Below are 17,198 nucleotides of genomic sequence, written 5' to 3' on the forward strand. Positions count from 1 at the left end.
TCTCCATGATGATTCACATGTTATTCAACCCGACGAGACCGAGCTGGATGAGACTTTGAGTTATGTTGAGAAACCGATCAGGATTATCGATCGTAACGAAAAACAGCTCAGAACGAAGATGATTCCGTTGGTGAAAGTACAATGGACTCGTCATGGCGTTGAAGAAGCCACTTGGGAGACTGAATCGGATCTGAGATAAGAATTCCCAGCATTATTTCACTGATGTAAATTTATGTTCAGTTTTATATCATACCTTCTTATTGATATAATGGATTGCCTGTGATTTCGGGGACGAAGTCATATCTTAGGGGGGGAGAAATGTAATGCCCGGAAAATTTAACCCTAGTAATCTGTAATTATTGATTTATAATTTGATATGATTATGAAAGGATAATTCGGGACACGATTTGAAGTAACTTGTGAAAATGTATGTGCGAGGACAGTACCATCGGCGCACATGCGCGACATGAGACGCGCACATGCGCGGATTGGACAGAAGGTCACGCGCATATGCGCCGATTTAGGTCGCGCATATGCGCGAGACGTGTTGCATGTAGGATCGGCCATTTGCTTTCCATGCGTGAATGCAATATATATATATGTAACAAAGGCTACAACTGGACGTAGGCTAATTTTGAAGTCAGACTTCGGTACCGAGTTCCTAGCAATGTAGGCTACAACTGGACGTAAGTTTTACTACATTTTGACATGTTTTAAAATTATGATGTTGTTGGAATTGAATACACGTCATATATGATGTTCTTGACATGTTAGACATCATAGAATCGAAGTCAGATTAAGAAACGGAATGATTATGGAATTATTATGATTTTCTGAAGTTAATTGACTGAGATATGATATCAGATTGTATTGGTATCGATTATTAGTTGAGAGAATTATTATCTGGTGATGTTATATTGACCGGGATATCGGGATTGTGCGGTTATACCGTTGATTTTGAATTATTGATCAGATTGGAGTTGGTTTGAGCGGTATATTAATATGATATTATTGATATTGCCATTACCAGATCGAGGGATTGACAGAGTTTGAATTCCAGACCGAAACTACGAACGAAAGGTATAAGTCAATGTGGTACTGGGAGATCGACTTGAGTCGGTTTAGACTTGAGTTTCCCTAAATCACATACTTTACTTTATTGCATTGATATTTGCATTGATTTGATTGATGTACTTGTTCTATTGATTTATAGATAGCAGGTATTAGACGAGTTGTAATGCCTGAAATAATATCACAAGTTGTTGATTTAGTAATATGAGATTACTAAATAATTAATGATTTTTAAAGAATGAAATATGACATATGTTGGTCATATGAAGTCCAATTGATTTGAGATTCTGATATAACGTAGAAAACTCAAAGATATAGAAGTTTCATGTTTTGAGTTTTGAAAAATTTGATCGTTTGAGTGGTCCAAAGGGATGTACCGTTGTTGAAATGTTAAATATAATATAATATAATATTAAAAAAATTAATTAATTATTTGAGTCGGTGGAATTCATATTGAATTCCACCAAACTCATATGTGATAAACGAGACAAAGAGGTGAGAGCAGATACGAGGTGATATTGTGTTTTGATTTTCTTTTTTGATTTTGCGGCTTATCGGTTTATCCAATCGACGAACCAACTTCAGTTCTGGGATCGTTGACACGAGGTCTTCAATTTGAGGTATAAATTTTGTAGTTTTGGTGATGTTTGAAATTCGTCGATTTCTGGAATAAATCCGATAAATTATTAAATCATACTGAAATGGAAGATTGTTGAATAGTGTATGATTTTAATGAAGTAGAGAAGATTATAGTGGTGTTATTTTGAATTATTCCTAATTTGTTTTAATTTGGGATTTTTAATTGTTGGACTGAGATTGGAGAGTAGTTTATCAGTTGTTATTAATTCTGATTATATATTCGGAGTCTACGAAGTATAGGCTACACGTTGATATAAAGTTTTCGTAAATTGACGGATGTTGTAAAATAGCCTATTATTTGAAGTTAATTAATCAGGGTGTATTTGATGATAGTATTGTGAATTAAATACACCAGAATATTAAATTTTTGAACAATACGAATTTATAATCGAGTTTTATATTTTATTGAATTAATTGTTGTTGGGCTATTTGATGTTATATATTGAGGCTGTTATAACTGTGTTGATACGGTGACAATGATCTGATAATTATTGTTGAATTATTTAGATACATCACAAGCATCATGATCAAAGAAATAGCCAGATTGTATATATACTCGATTATCAGGTACGTGTTGACGTACGAGCATATGTTGTTATTGTTTAGTATTGATGAATACTATTGTGTTGAACGATGATAAATCACCGGAATTGGGTGATTTGGTATTATATTTGTTGTTGTTTATTATTGTTGATATTGTTGAGTATCGTTGTTGGGAGACGTCTCGTTGATGTTGTTCGTTCAACGATATTGCTGTCGCCGGTGTTGGGGTGCGACGTATCGTTGATGTTATTCGTTCGACGATATTGCTGTCGCCGGTGTTGGGGTGCGACGTATCGTCGATGTTGTTGTTCGTTCGATGATATTGCTGTCGCCGGAGTTGGGGTGCGACGTATCGTCGATGTTCTTGTTGCAGTGTAATGTTGTTGAGGTTGTTGATGGCTGATTGTCCAGAAACGGCAAAGGGGGTATTTCTGTTATCATTTAAGTTATATATTATGTTGTTAATATAACTGTTATGTATTGCGATGATGATTGTTATATATGATCACTTTTTGGGGGCTGTTTCTGTTGGACAGGTTACAGAACTATGCCATGAGACAGGATAGTGGTGAAGGACTACGTGTGTCTAGTCAAACAATCCTGTAGTTGATAGTAGATAGAAACAGTATAGCTTATTGTCTTATTTGAGTTATGTGTGTATGTATTTATTATACTGTTTCTGCTGCATTGACGTAGATAGTGTGGTGATTGCACAATTTTGTTGTATATGCATTATATTATTACCTCGTCGAAAAGAAAATTTTTATGCATATGACGTCACATGTTGTATGATTACGTGGCGAAGTTTAGGACGCCACACGAGTAATCTTGTGACATAAGTACCTGATAGTGGCGGGATCGCCACGGGCACATTGCACGATGTCACAAGATAGTGTATTGGCGATAGTGTCAAAGTCTGTCACCTGATGATTGGCTATCGATGTGGATAGAATTTGGGTTTCTTCTATTACTGTTGATCGATGTCGTATCGGTGTGGATAGAATTGGAGTTTCTTCTATTACTAGTGATCGATATTATATCGGTGTGGATAGAATTAGAGTTTCTTCTATTACTGGTGATCGATACTATATCGGTGTGGATAGAATCAGGCCTTTTTCTATTTCTGGTGATCGATACCTTATCGACGTGGATAGAACTGGATTCTTTTCTATTACTTTTGGTCGATATAGGAATGCCAACATCTGGAAACCGGGATCCCTAGACTAGGATTGAGTCTAGTCTAAATTGTGTAGCTACGAGTATTGTCGACAGTCAGATATTGATTATGTTTCAGATTTTGATACCTATTGCTGTTATCTGTTACATGCTTTATATTTGTTTATATGATTGCATGTTTCGTTGATTTATACTGGGATTATATTCTCAGCGGAATTATCCGGCTGTTGTCTTGTTTGTATGTGTAAATGACAACAGGTGGGACAGGATCAGGGTCCAGGAGATGAGGAGAGATCGTGATAGAGTGGAGACTACGGACTTTGATGTATATAGGGTTTTGGCACTTGATAATTAGATTTTGAACCTTAGTTTTTACTGATTTGTAGACGGTACGGGACTTGTTCTTTATTTTATACTGAGTTGTATATTAGTTTGATTTCACTACATTCCGCATTAAAAAGAAAAAAATTTTATGACCCTAATTACTTGATTAGTAAATTGATCCAGATGACGATTAAGAACTGATTAGCGTCCGGGTCCCCACAACTGGAATATTTTTTCCTCTTCTAAATTGCACTAGAAATTTAGAAAATATTTTGTGTAAAGATAGAACACGAAAAAGAATCGACTCAATACTATAAGCCGAATTTTTCTCGCAAAAAAAAAGAGATTTTGAGAGCAACCACCTTTTTGAATTGGAAGAGCCGAAATTTTTTTTTTTTTCAACTTTCGGATGCCTCCTCCTTGTTATTCTCAAAATTGCATTCCTTTAGAATAAAATATTCTAATTATATATCTAATCCATTGTTTACTTAATTAATCCAATTAATTAAGTAAATTTAAGATTCTATAATGCATGCCTTATCAAATGCAATCTCGATGCATATATTATGGAGGCTAGGTTTTTAGGTCTCCCATTTTATAAAACATCTTTGGCCTAATTATCATAAAAAATAATTGGACCTATTTAATTAATATTAATGGGCTTGGTTAATTAATTAGACTAGTCCAACTAGTTTAATTAATTAATCAAAGTCCATTAAACTTTAATTATTTAGTATGTTGGACTTGTACTCCTACAAACCCATTTGAACATACTTACCACCAATTTTAATTTAATATTTAATAAACTCAACTTTTGAGTTTAATAAATTAAATCCATTATAAATTCAACATTTGAATTTATTATATAAATTGTAAATTCAACTCCTTGAATTTTATCACCTCCAAAATTTAATATTTAATAAACCCAACTTTTGAGTTTAATAAATTAAATTATCAAATTTTATAAATTCAACTCCTTGAATTTATGCTCTCCAAATTTCATAAATTCAACTTCTTGAATTTACTATATCATAAATTCAACTCCTTGAATTTATTTTCTCAAAATTTAATAATCATAAATTCAACTCCTTGAATTTACTATATCATAATATAAATTCAACTCCTTGAATTTATTTTCTCAACGGGAACAAACGATCCAGTGCTTGTGTGACCCTCAATGGTTCAGGGATACAGCTAGTCGTGGGTTCACAACTCTTTGTGATTCAAGACATAATCCTTTATCTGGGCTTACCCTAGTTAGCCCCATTCTTTTCATCAACGCCTTGATCAAGAATGTCAGAACTCATTTCTGATTGCACCCATCGGATCATGGTAAGAGCGTCTAGTAGCATCGCCCCATGATCCCCTAGGTATCACTGATAGTGCCTGCAAGAACCAGCCGATTATGATTAACGTACAGTACGGTCCCTTCATCTCATATATCCCGATCGAATCTACAACTATTGGTTCATCGAGGGTTTCATATTAATTCGATAACTATGTGATAACTATAATAATGGCATCGCATGTACTATTGGAGAACTCCTTCTCCAACGTACATCTCGTACTCTGGCCAGAGATTCCATGCACTATTATTTCATTAGATCACATAGGATATCCACACACGTAGGTGAGCGGTGAATCCCCGACTACAATGCACTGGCTCCTATATGTGTCGCAACTGTATCCAACCTCGCCACCTGATGACTCTCCTGGAGCCGGTAAACGAGTCAAAGCACAACCCTAGCATATAGAGCCTCAGTGTTGTCCCGGGTCGTAAGGACTAATGGTGTACAATCATAACAACAGACTTATTCTCTCGATGAATGATAACCACTTGGAAAGTCCGAGGGAGGGTTGTTCGGTATAATCATCATATGACTACCCATCTGCATGTTTGGACATCTCCATGCCCTTACCAAGAAACGCAGTACACAACATCACAGATGCTAGTCTCGAGCTCAAGCGACCTTTATCCATGTGTTAGGCGGCTGAATCGACTAGGAACGAATTTAGATCATACAGTGTTTACAAACGAGTTTCAACATCGAATTACGATTCATTTGTATTAAAGTATAATCAAGGACTTTATCTATGCTGTTTGCATGGGTATACAGATAAAGTATAACAAGACCATAAAAAGTTAAATTTTATTAAAATAAAGATTGCTTATTTCACTTGAGTCAATAAATTCCCTAGCCAACCGTTGACTTGCAGGGCATCTACTCCAACACAATTTTATTTATACGGGCTTATATGTGAGTAATTACGTGTCGTGAGTTGTCTATTAAGTTAAAACAAGAATAAAATGATCAACTAAGGGTTCCAGATTATTGGGCTTTAATGTATCTAATAGGTTGTGGCCTTTAATGTGTAGAGAAATAAGTGTAATTTCTGGTTTCATTATGGGCTAAAACAGAAATATCAGAAAATAATGATAAATATTATCTATATATATAGGTTATGGTCCCTTGATCTCGGTTTATCATGTTTCATATTCTCTTCTCCATTAAAAAAATAGTTTAGAAGAGAAACTAAAGTTTCTCTCAAGAAAAGAGCGCGTAGATCTGGAAAATCACGGCACGTTATAAAGAATTAAGAAATATGGCTTCAGATACGCTTCCACTTAAGTTTTCCAGTTAAATTCTTAATAAGTTAATGTAATAGATTCTGCGGTTTATGCGTTTTACCAACAAGTGGTATCAGAGTCACTCATGCTTGAATCATTGAGATTGTTTAAAGTTTTGGATATTATATGGATCCATATCTGGAAAAGAAAATTTTGCTCAAGTCCTTTTTTGATATGGTTTCAGATGAAACTGACACTACTCGTTTTTGTTTAAAATGTACTAGAAAATTATTTTTCTTTCTAATTCATTCGACCAAAACAATAAACATTTAAATATGAATATGTTGCACCATTTAAAATCAACCCACCAACTCTTATTTGAAAAAAAAAAAAAAAACTAATTCAAAACATAAATCGTAAAACGTCAACCAACCTAAAGTAACTTTTTTTAGAATATAAACTTAACTCTAATATCTTCTCAAAACCTCTCAAAAGCATCATAAGCCATAAAGTCTTAAAAGTAACTTAAATCATTAGCATAACTCATAAACATAAGTGCGGAAAACTAGCGACGGTCCTCGGGTTGTATGCACCTTCAGTTCATCTAGATAAACCATCAAGACCTCCATTAACATCGATCTCATGCTCATCTACATCGATCACACCTAGTGAGTTTATTGACTCAACAAACCTTAACCATGATAAGAAGTAATACATATACATCTAGATGCAATAGTGAAAATATTTTTGCTTAAAATATCTTTTCATGAACATGCATACATTACAAGATATTCCAAATTCAACCACACTCAAAAGACAACGGTTTTATCAGAAACCATTGTCTTTTTTCCTTTTAACAAAAACCGTTGTCTTTGTGAATTTATTCCTTGTCAAAGACAATAGTTTTTTAAAAACTGTTTTTTAAAAACTGTTGTCTTTGGTTGTTAAGACAACGGTTTTCAAAACCATTGTCTTTGTGCTTGTTTTTTATTTAGCTAAGACAACGGTTTTTGTTAAAACCGTTGTTTTTTATGGGTTACGACAACAGTTTTTATACCGTTGTCTATGAGCGGGTTTTTTAGTAGCTATGACAAAGGATCTATGAGCGCGTTTTTGTGTAGCTAAGACAACAGTTTTAAAAATCGTTGTCTATTAACGTCAGTGAAAGACAACGATTTTTTTAGTATCTACGACAACGGTTTATAAAATCGTTGTCTATGTACATTTTTAGGGTCTAAAACAACGGTTTAAAAAAACCTTGTCGTATTACTAGAAGAAGTAAGCGGAACTGTTCATTTAGCGATGGTTTTTCTTCAACCGTCACTGAATATAGCGATGGTTTCATAAAACCGTCGCATTTTCAAATTAGCGACGGTTTATCAAAAATTGCGACTGTTGTTTAAACAACCGTCGCTAATAGCGACAGTTTACTAGGAGCTGGAGCTAATAGCGATGTTTTAAATATCCGCGTGCTCAGTTCATTTTCTTCATAAAATAAATTTTTCTCTCTTCAACGATTTTAATTTCTCTTCAATTCTTGATAAATTTTTAAGTGTTAGTTAAGATTATAAATATTATTAGTTAATTAAGATTGTAAGTGTTTTTTGTTAGATATTTAAATTATAAAATTAATTTTTTTTATTTTACGTAAAACAATAGGGACAGAATCATATGAACAACTATGCAAAACTGTGGGGACCCGGACGCTAATCATCTTCTTAATCATCTTTGGGATTTAATTTTCAATTAAGATAAACAGGGTCTAAAATTTTTTTTCTTTAAAATGCGGAAGGTAATGGAATCAATCTATTATACAAACCAGTATAATAATACAAATCTTGTACAACATGCTTCTAGTTCAAACTAGTGTAAGGTTCAACTACTAAATTTCAAGTATTAAACCAAGTCTACAATAAGTCCGAAATCACCACTCTAACTCATCTTCTCTCATCATCTTCTTGACCCCGATCATGTCCCACCTGTTGTCATGCACACATACAAAACAAGACAACAGCCGGATACTCCGGTGAGAACAAATCCCAGTATAAATAATGTATACATGCAGTTAACTGAATTAACATAAAAGCATGAATTATATCTTATCACATGTAGCATAATCAAACAACATGTATCAATACCAGTCTGTAAATAAAACATGAATCGTAATCTACGAAACATAAATCAATACAGATCTGTAAATCAAATTCTAGTCTCGATATCTAAGACTCGACTCATCTCTCATTCTAATCTAAGGATCCCGATCTAATTTAGACTTTGGTATGCTGTATCGAATGTCTACAATAGACGTCGATCTACATCTAAGCTCATCGATACACCGTAAGTCTAGAGTCTACGCGGTTCTGACAGAGATTTGGCGGTTCTGCCCTAGCTAGGCTGATCTGCCCTAGACTCAAACTCTGGCTCTGCTATAATTCAATAGACTAACATATCAATCTGATAATCTGCAAATATCAATGCAATAAAATAAAGTATGTAATTTTTGGAAACTCAAGTCAAACCTAACTCGAGTTGTGCAATCCCGAATCAACATTTATTTATACATTTATCTTCACGATCTGATGAAGACGAAGTCTCGAAGTCAAGTCTGTCCATACCCAGTCTGGCAATAACAATTGCACAATTACAATATCAGTATATAACTCAATTCAAAATTTGTTCTGATCAATACTCAAATCAGTATATAATCTGATCCATATCTGAACAAGGTACAATCTAATTCATATCAATGATATCACGATACAATCGAAATCATTACTGAATTTGATCAATCTCAATCAATACTGAATCTGATCAATATCAATCTACTGATGTTTCGACGGCATAACAATACAGTCACGATAACCTCGTCTATCTCAACATCATAGATATAATACCAGAATTCATAACCAGTATCAGTACAACTCATAATCTGAATAATAACACAACTCTAATATAGAATCTCAACTACATCAACTCTGAAACTCATAACAATTTCATAAACAGTCTATTCTTTAATCTGACTTTGATTCTATGATGTCTAACATGTCAAGAACATCATATATGAATTCCATTTGATTCTGACAACATCATAATTTCAGAACATGTCTAAACGTAACAAAACTTATGCCAGTTGTAGCCTGCGTCGATAGGAACACAGTACCGAAGTCGGGTTCAAAAACAAACGGACGGATTTCTCGTAAATCGAATTCTAAAATCTCACGTGAAGCATTCCTCGGAGCCTTTCTTTCTTTTTCCTTTTTGCTGAAGAAGACGGTTGTTGTATATATATATACATACATATTCCGTGCATGCAAGGCAAGTGGCTCACTCCTTCATAAAACACGTCTCGCGCATATGCGCGACCCCAATCGGCTCATATGCGCGAGACACTCGGTCTCCGCACATATCCTGTACATCGCCTCGCGCATATGCGCGACTCATCTCCGCGCATATGCGCGAGACTCTCTGGAGTTACTCGCATAGGCTTCGCGCATATGCGCGACATCTTCCGCGCATATGCGCGAGGTCTTCTGGTTGTTTGGTGCATGTGCGCGCATCAGGTCGCGCATGTACGCCGATGCTACTGTCCTCGCACATCCATTTTCACACGCTATCTCATTTCGTGTCTCGGTTAGCACTTTCGTAATTATCTCGATTAAAAATCAATAATCGTAATTTAACATGGTATAAAATCTCGGGCATTACATTTCTCCCCCTCTAAGATATGATTTCGTCCTTGAAATCACAGACAATCAAATCAGGTAAGGAAGAAATGTATAATAGAGGTTACTTCGGAAAATTCATTCTATCAAACCATTCTGATAAAATTAATTATAAATATTGGCTACAACACACGTATATACCAATCAGCAGCTCATACCAAATCAATATAATCAACTGTTATCAAATTCAATCTCAAATGTCACCGTAATATCATTCCCATTCAGCGGAGATCTGCAGTACTCACTGTACAATGTCTTATCTGTGGCTATCCCAATACTCGTTTGATAGCTATCTTCATACAGTAATTCATAAAGTGACAAGACATCAGGTCACTAGTGCTAAAATTCAGCACTACAGTTCTCGGATATCCTCCAGTATCTAGATAGTTCACTCCAACTATCCGTCAATCTATAAACCATAGATAAAATCATGCTATACATTCTGCCAAAAGCACAAAATCAAGCAAAATCACAATCTGATATACTCTACTTCGGCATTCTAGTTATTCTGACCATTTTTCTGACATCGATCTGTGTCATTTGGTCATGTTTGTACGTTATCTGGTACAAACTAATAAATCTAGATTGAACAATCTGTCAATCACAATCATATTACATCACAATCTGGAAAGTATTACATTGATCTCATTACGAAATTCATCGAAATATACTCCCCATGTCTAGTCAGAAATATACAAATTCTGTAATAAATCTTTTGATTTCTATCTTTCTGTCTTCATTTATTGGCAATTCAGACATTTCAGTACAAGTTCTGCCAACATTTCAGTATAAATCTATCATAACTGATTTAATCTATCTATATCAAAACTATCTGTTCGAATATCATACATTTACAGTCACCAACTGAAAACTGAATCTACTACTGTGTGTTTCTGACACCATCTGTCATTTCAGATTCGAACTATTTGATATAAACCAATGAGTTAATAATATAAATGAAAGAAAAATACCTACCTGGTATTCGGTTCTGACTATCGATATCAAATTCTGCTGTACAATTCTGAAACATTTGAAATTATAAGATAATCATTCTTATACAATACGAATCACATATCTGTCACTCTGATCGATACTCTGCTCTGATTATCGAAATCTAATTCTAAACCTTCTGATCACATTTCTGACTCAGTGAAATTCTCGAATTCAACTCTGATTCGAATTGAACTGTATATAATCTCAACGGTTCACAATGCTCGGTATCAAATACGGCTGTAGAAATATAACAATACTCAGGCAGACACAAAACAACAATCGTATACGATAATCTGTCAATTCAGACCAAAATAAATTTCTGACAATTCTGACATTTCTGAAATTTTTTGATATTTCTTCTATTTCTGATCTCTCTGATATCTGTATCATTCTCAGTCACTGATTACAATTCTAACTGTGTCAAGAACAATCGGTATACTAACTTCAGATATCGCATACTCTGAATACAACCTGTTTCAAGCAGAATTCATATCTGAAAAATTTCTGTATACAATAATCACATTTTTCAGAATATCCCATTCAATCTTCAGTTATTCGATTCAATCAATCAGATGATGTAAGTATATTAAGCTATCATAGATACAACAAACATGAGCTCAACAGAATATCTCGGAACATACTGAAACATGCCAAAGAGAAACACTAAATCAGATGTAACTCCTGGTCGGTACTCTTCTACTGATCTTTCAATTCTTTCAATTCATTCAGTGTCATTCTGTACATTTAATATCATTCTGTACTGAATTCTAAAGTACAAACACTACCTGATCTTAATTCAATTCTGGAATCTATCTTTCTGATATAAACCAAATCTGAAATCTTATCTGGCAACATCAGCCAACTCGTATATCATTGGCAAATCTGCCAATGTTAGGCTCAATTTCAGTACATCTACTGAATACTTAAGGATACCATCTGCTCCTTTCTGTATCGATCGAGTCATAGACAACACACAGATATAAAAGGAATTCTGAATCTAGAATCCTTACCGTGAAATCTTTACTCATCAGCCATATCTGGTCTGAATCTTATACTCTCCTGAAAGGAATCTATACTAATTCTGTACTTGTTCAGCATATTAGTGTCAATAATGCAATCAAATCAGAAAACACAAGTACATCATAATCTAACTCGGTCTCATTCTCATCTGACTGTAGTATACAATATATCACAGAAATCTCTGATATCAATTTTTCTTTCCCAAAAGGTACAAAATTTAATACTACAGCAATACAGACCCTACAGATACCATATATATATCAATGCAACTCAGTCAAAAATAATCGAAGAGAATGCATTAGTATATATCAATACATATGCAATCTAATCATAAAAGAACAGTACATGTCACTATATCATCAAGTGCCTCTTGGATCTGTTCCTCGGTCACTACCACCAGATGGTCCTGATCCCTGAAATCTTCGGGAATCTCTCTAAGGACAAACTCTAGCGAAGTGTCCCGGCTGTCGGCAGATACGACAACTACCAGTCACTCCCTGGCATTGTTCTGTGGAATGTCTCCCTCTGGAAATCCTGCAATACATTCCCGCATAACTTGGGCTGGAACCACTGGAGCTAGTTGAACCGCTCAGTCCGCTCCCTAACTTCTTGAATGGTTTCTTTCGAGTTTTCAGCAAATCTTGCTTTCCACTCGTGCTGCCGCAATCAAATCGGAGAGGGGATTACTGTGTCTGGGTTGCATCGCACACACCCTTTTTAGTTGTCTAATCAGACTCGCCTCCGCTCTCTTCGCTTTACTCAAGGCATCAGCAAAATGATAAGGTCGCTGCATATTCATCAATGCAACTATCTCCGAGTTCAATCCTCTGATGAACTGATCCGCTACAGCTTCATCATTCCCAATTACATTAGGAGCAAAACGCAGTAGAGTAGAGAATTTAGCAACATATTCTTCAATATCCAGTTGACCTTGTCTCAAATTCTCAAACTCTGCTTTCTTGTCCTCTCGGTATGAAATTGATAAAAATCTTCGATAAAATTCAGTTCTGAATATTTCCCACGAAATCACTGTACCTCTCTGTTCTAGCATTCTTTTACTTGTAATCCACCAACTCCTGGCAGTCTCTTGTAACTGGTGGAATATCAGTTTAATTCTCTGCTCATCTGAATAATCAAGTAAATCAAACAGTATTTCTATGTCATCAAACCAGTACTCATAATCTTCAGACGTCTCGGTACCACTCAGAATCGGCGGCTGAAATAACTGAAATTCTTTCAACTGTATTTCTATCTGAGTTTCTGATACATATATCTGTTCAGTCGAAGTACTACTCCTTTCTGGAATTCTCCGTGGAGGTACATCTGCTTATCAAAACATTAGTACTCCAATACTACAAATCTGTTCTAATCTTTCTCTGATCATCTTACTGCTGATCAAGAATCAAATCTGATTCTTACTCAATAATACATAATACCAACTCAAATCGAATAATCAGGTAAACATGTATTTCAAAGCAGTAAAGCATAATGTCATGCTAGCATACATAATGTAAATCAACATTAAAATAAATCTCATGCTAGCAATCACATGCAAGGAAAGAAAACTCAATCTACCCCGCTCATTCTCTTCTATCTCAATCTAAAGGATCTATCGCTCTGATACCACCTGTTGTGGGGACCCGGACGCTAATCATCTTCTTAATCATCTTTGGGATTTAATTATCAATTAAGATAAACAGGGTCTAAAATTTTTTTTCTTTAAAATGCGTAAGGTAATGGAATCAATCTATTATACAAACCAGTATAATAATACAAATCTTGTACAACATGCTTCTAGTTCAAACTAGTCTAAGGTTCAACTACTAAATTTCAAGTATTAAACCAAGTCTACAATAAGTCTGGAATCACCACTCTAACTCATCTTCTCTCATCATCTTCTTGACCCCGATCCTGTCCCACATGTTGTCATGCACACATACAAAACAAGGCAACAGCCGGATACTCCGGTGAGAACAAATCCCAGTATAAATAATGTATACATGCAGTTAACTGAATTAACATAAAAGCATGAATTATATCTTATCACATGTAGCATAATCAAACAACATGTATCAATACCAGTCTATAAATAAAACATGAATCGTAATCTACGAAACATAAATCAATACGGATCTGTAAATCAAATTCTAGTCTCGATATCTAAGACTCGACTCATCTCTCATTCTAATCTATGGATCCCGATCTAATTTAGACTTTGATATTCTGTATCGAATGTCTACAATAGACGTCGATCTACATCTAAGCTCATCGATACACCGTAAGTCTAGAGTCTACGCGGTTCTGACAGAGATTTGGCGGTTCTGCCCTAGCTAGGCTGATCTGCCCTAGACTCAAACTCTGGCTCTGTTATAATTCAATAGACTAAACAGATCAATCTGATAATCTGCAAACATCAATGCAATAACATAAAGTATGTGATTTTGGGAAACTCAAGTCAAACCTAACTCGAGTTGTGCAATCCCGAATAAACATTTATTTATACCTTTATCTTCACGATCTGATGAAGACGAAGTCTCGAAGTCAAGTCTTTCCATACCCAGTCTGGCAATAACAATTGCACAATTACAATATCAGTATATAACTCAATTCAAAATCTGTTCTGATCAATACTCAAATCAGTATATAATCTGATCCATATCTGAACAAGGTACAATCTAATTCATATCAATGATATCACGATACAATCGAAATCATTACTGAATCTGATCAATCTCAATCAATACTGAATCTGATCAATATCAATCTACTGATGTTTCGACGGCATAACAATACAGTCACGATAACCTCGCCTATCTCAACATCACAGATATAACACCAGAATTCATAACCAGTATCAGTACAACTCATAATCTGAATAATAACACAACTCTAATATAGAATCTCAACTACATCAACTCTGAAATTTATAACAATTTCATAAACAGTCTATTCTTTAATCTGACTTTGATTCTATGATGTCTAACATGTCAAGAACATCATATATGAATTTCATTTAATTCTGACAACATCATAATTTCGGAACATGTCTAAACGTAACAAAACTTACGTCCAGTTGTAGCCTGCGTCGATAGGAACACAGTACCGAAGTCGGGTTCAAAAACAGACGGACGGATTTCTCGTAAATCGAATTCTAAAATCTCACGTGAAGCATTCCTCAGAGCATTTCTTTCTTTTTTCTTTTTGCTGAAGAAGACGGTTGTTGTATGTATATATACATACATATTCCGTGCATGCATGGCAAGTGGCTCACTCCTTCATAAAACACGTCTCGCGCATATGCGCGACCCCAATCGGCGCATATGCGCGAGAGACTCGGTCTCCGCGCATATCCTGTACATCGCCTCGCGCATATGCGCGACTCATCTCCGCGCATATGCGCGAGACTCTCTGGAGTTACTCGCATAGGCTTCGCGCATATGCGCGACATCTTCCGCGCATATGCGCGAGGTCTTCTGCCTGTTTGGCGCATGTGCGCGCATCCGGTCGCACATGTGCGCTGATGCTACTGTCCTCGCACATCCATTGTCACACGCTATCTCATTTCGTGTCTCGGTTAGCCCTTTCGTAATTATCTCGATTAAAAATCAATAATCGTAATTTAACACGGCATAAAATCTCGGGCATTACATAAATCGTCGCTAATTGACCTTTAACAACGATTTTTCAGTGCTACAACAACGGTTTTTCTCCGTCTTCTTTAGACGCCTATGACAAAGGTTTTTCACCGTTGTATTCGAGCTGTAACGTCCCAAAAATTTGAAGGTCCACGTGAACCACGTGCATGCAAGTTATTAAATTTATTTTGTATTTTATTAAATTATTTCAAAGCCTAAAATGCATGTTTCTTTCATTAATTTATGTTTAGTTATTTTTATGCATTTTATGCGTAATTCATGCATGATAGGATTTAATTCACGAAATTTTAAAAGTTCATGCATTAGGGTTTTTAGATGCATTTCACGCTCGAACGAGGATCGGAGACCGGATAATTTTCAGAAAAATTATTTTAATACATGATTAATTTTTATAAATTAATATATGGTGTTTTAAGTGGAATTTTCAAATAATGGGATTTTACCTGGTATTCTTATCCGCATGACTTTATTTTTAATGGTACGTGAATTTTATCGAATCGGATGACTTTTTATTGGTTCGGCTAATATTTTCAAAACCTTTCCAACATGAAATATTTTCGGGAGAGCGTTTGGATTTAATGGGCCTATTTTAAGCTTATTAGGCTTAAAACCATTTTCAAACCCTTAATTATCATCTCAGGACCCATTAATTATTTGATTAACTATCTAATTATTATATATTAAACCCTTAACCTCCCGTAACCCCCAACCCAAAGCCGATATACGTCCCATTCCCTTCAGATTTCCTGAGGTTTCAGAGCTCGACAATTGAAGGCGTTGGTTCTCTCTTGGATTGCTAAAGAAAATCTTCTTCCGGGTCTCCTTCTTCTTCCTTTGTTCACCAAATCATCCCCAGGCACGCTTGTTCTTTTTTTTTAATGCATCATATACGCTGATAATATGTGTGTAGCATACGTAAAATCATGTAGATGTTTCGATCCATGCTCGTTTGTTCATCGGTGGTAGTAAGCATATGTTTTATTGTTCCAATTGTGAATTCCTCACATTTTTTTGATCATTGTTGCAAAGGGGCTGTCGAGTGATGTTGCTGAAGGGTCTCTTTCACCGAGAGATATACTGTCAATTAGAAGAAGTGAGATGGTGGTCGGTAAGCTAGAAACCGTGAGGTGTTGCTAAAGTTGCTTCGGGTTTGAGTTCATCGAGTGAAAGGGGTAGGGACGGCGGTGCATGGGCTTGAACTAAGCTATGTTTCAGACCTAATCGTTAGCTCCTAATCGTTATTACAACACAATCTGATTAGGGTTAACTAATTACAGCGGAAAATGAGTTTAAAATTTCTTTACGATGAGCCCAAAACATCGTATTTGAATACTAAAAATAGTATTTAGTCTCACATCATAAACATGCCCACACGAACTCAAAACCAATCATATACAAACAACTCATATCCTCGGGACATGCCCCGGTATATAGATACATATACATATATACTGGGAACAAGACATAAACATAAAACCTCAGCCC

General features: G+C 35.4%; 1 long non-coding RNA gene across 1 annotated transcript in view; it reads left to right on the plus strand.

The window, feature by feature from the left end:
• The first annotated feature begins 1,590 nt into the window (after positions 1 to 1,590).
• The window catches only part of LOC142521343 (uncharacterized), a 38,845-nt gene continuing 23,237 nt past the window's right edge, over positions 1,591 to 17,198 (plus strand). Inside the window, exon 1 of the long non-coding RNA XR_012814134.1 lies at positions 1,591 to 1,691. This is a non-coding gene — a long non-coding RNA (uncharacterized LOC142521343). The remainder of the gene's footprint in view (positions 1,692 to 17,198) is intronic.

This window comes from Primulina tabacum, chromosome 12 (assembly GCF_025594145.1).
Source record: "Primulina tabacum isolate GXHZ01 chromosome 12, ASM2559414v2, whole genome shotgun sequence".
In the NCBI taxonomy this organism is placed as follows: domain Eukaryota; kingdom Viridiplantae; phylum Streptophyta; class Magnoliopsida; order Lamiales; family Gesneriaceae; genus Primulina; species Primulina tabacum.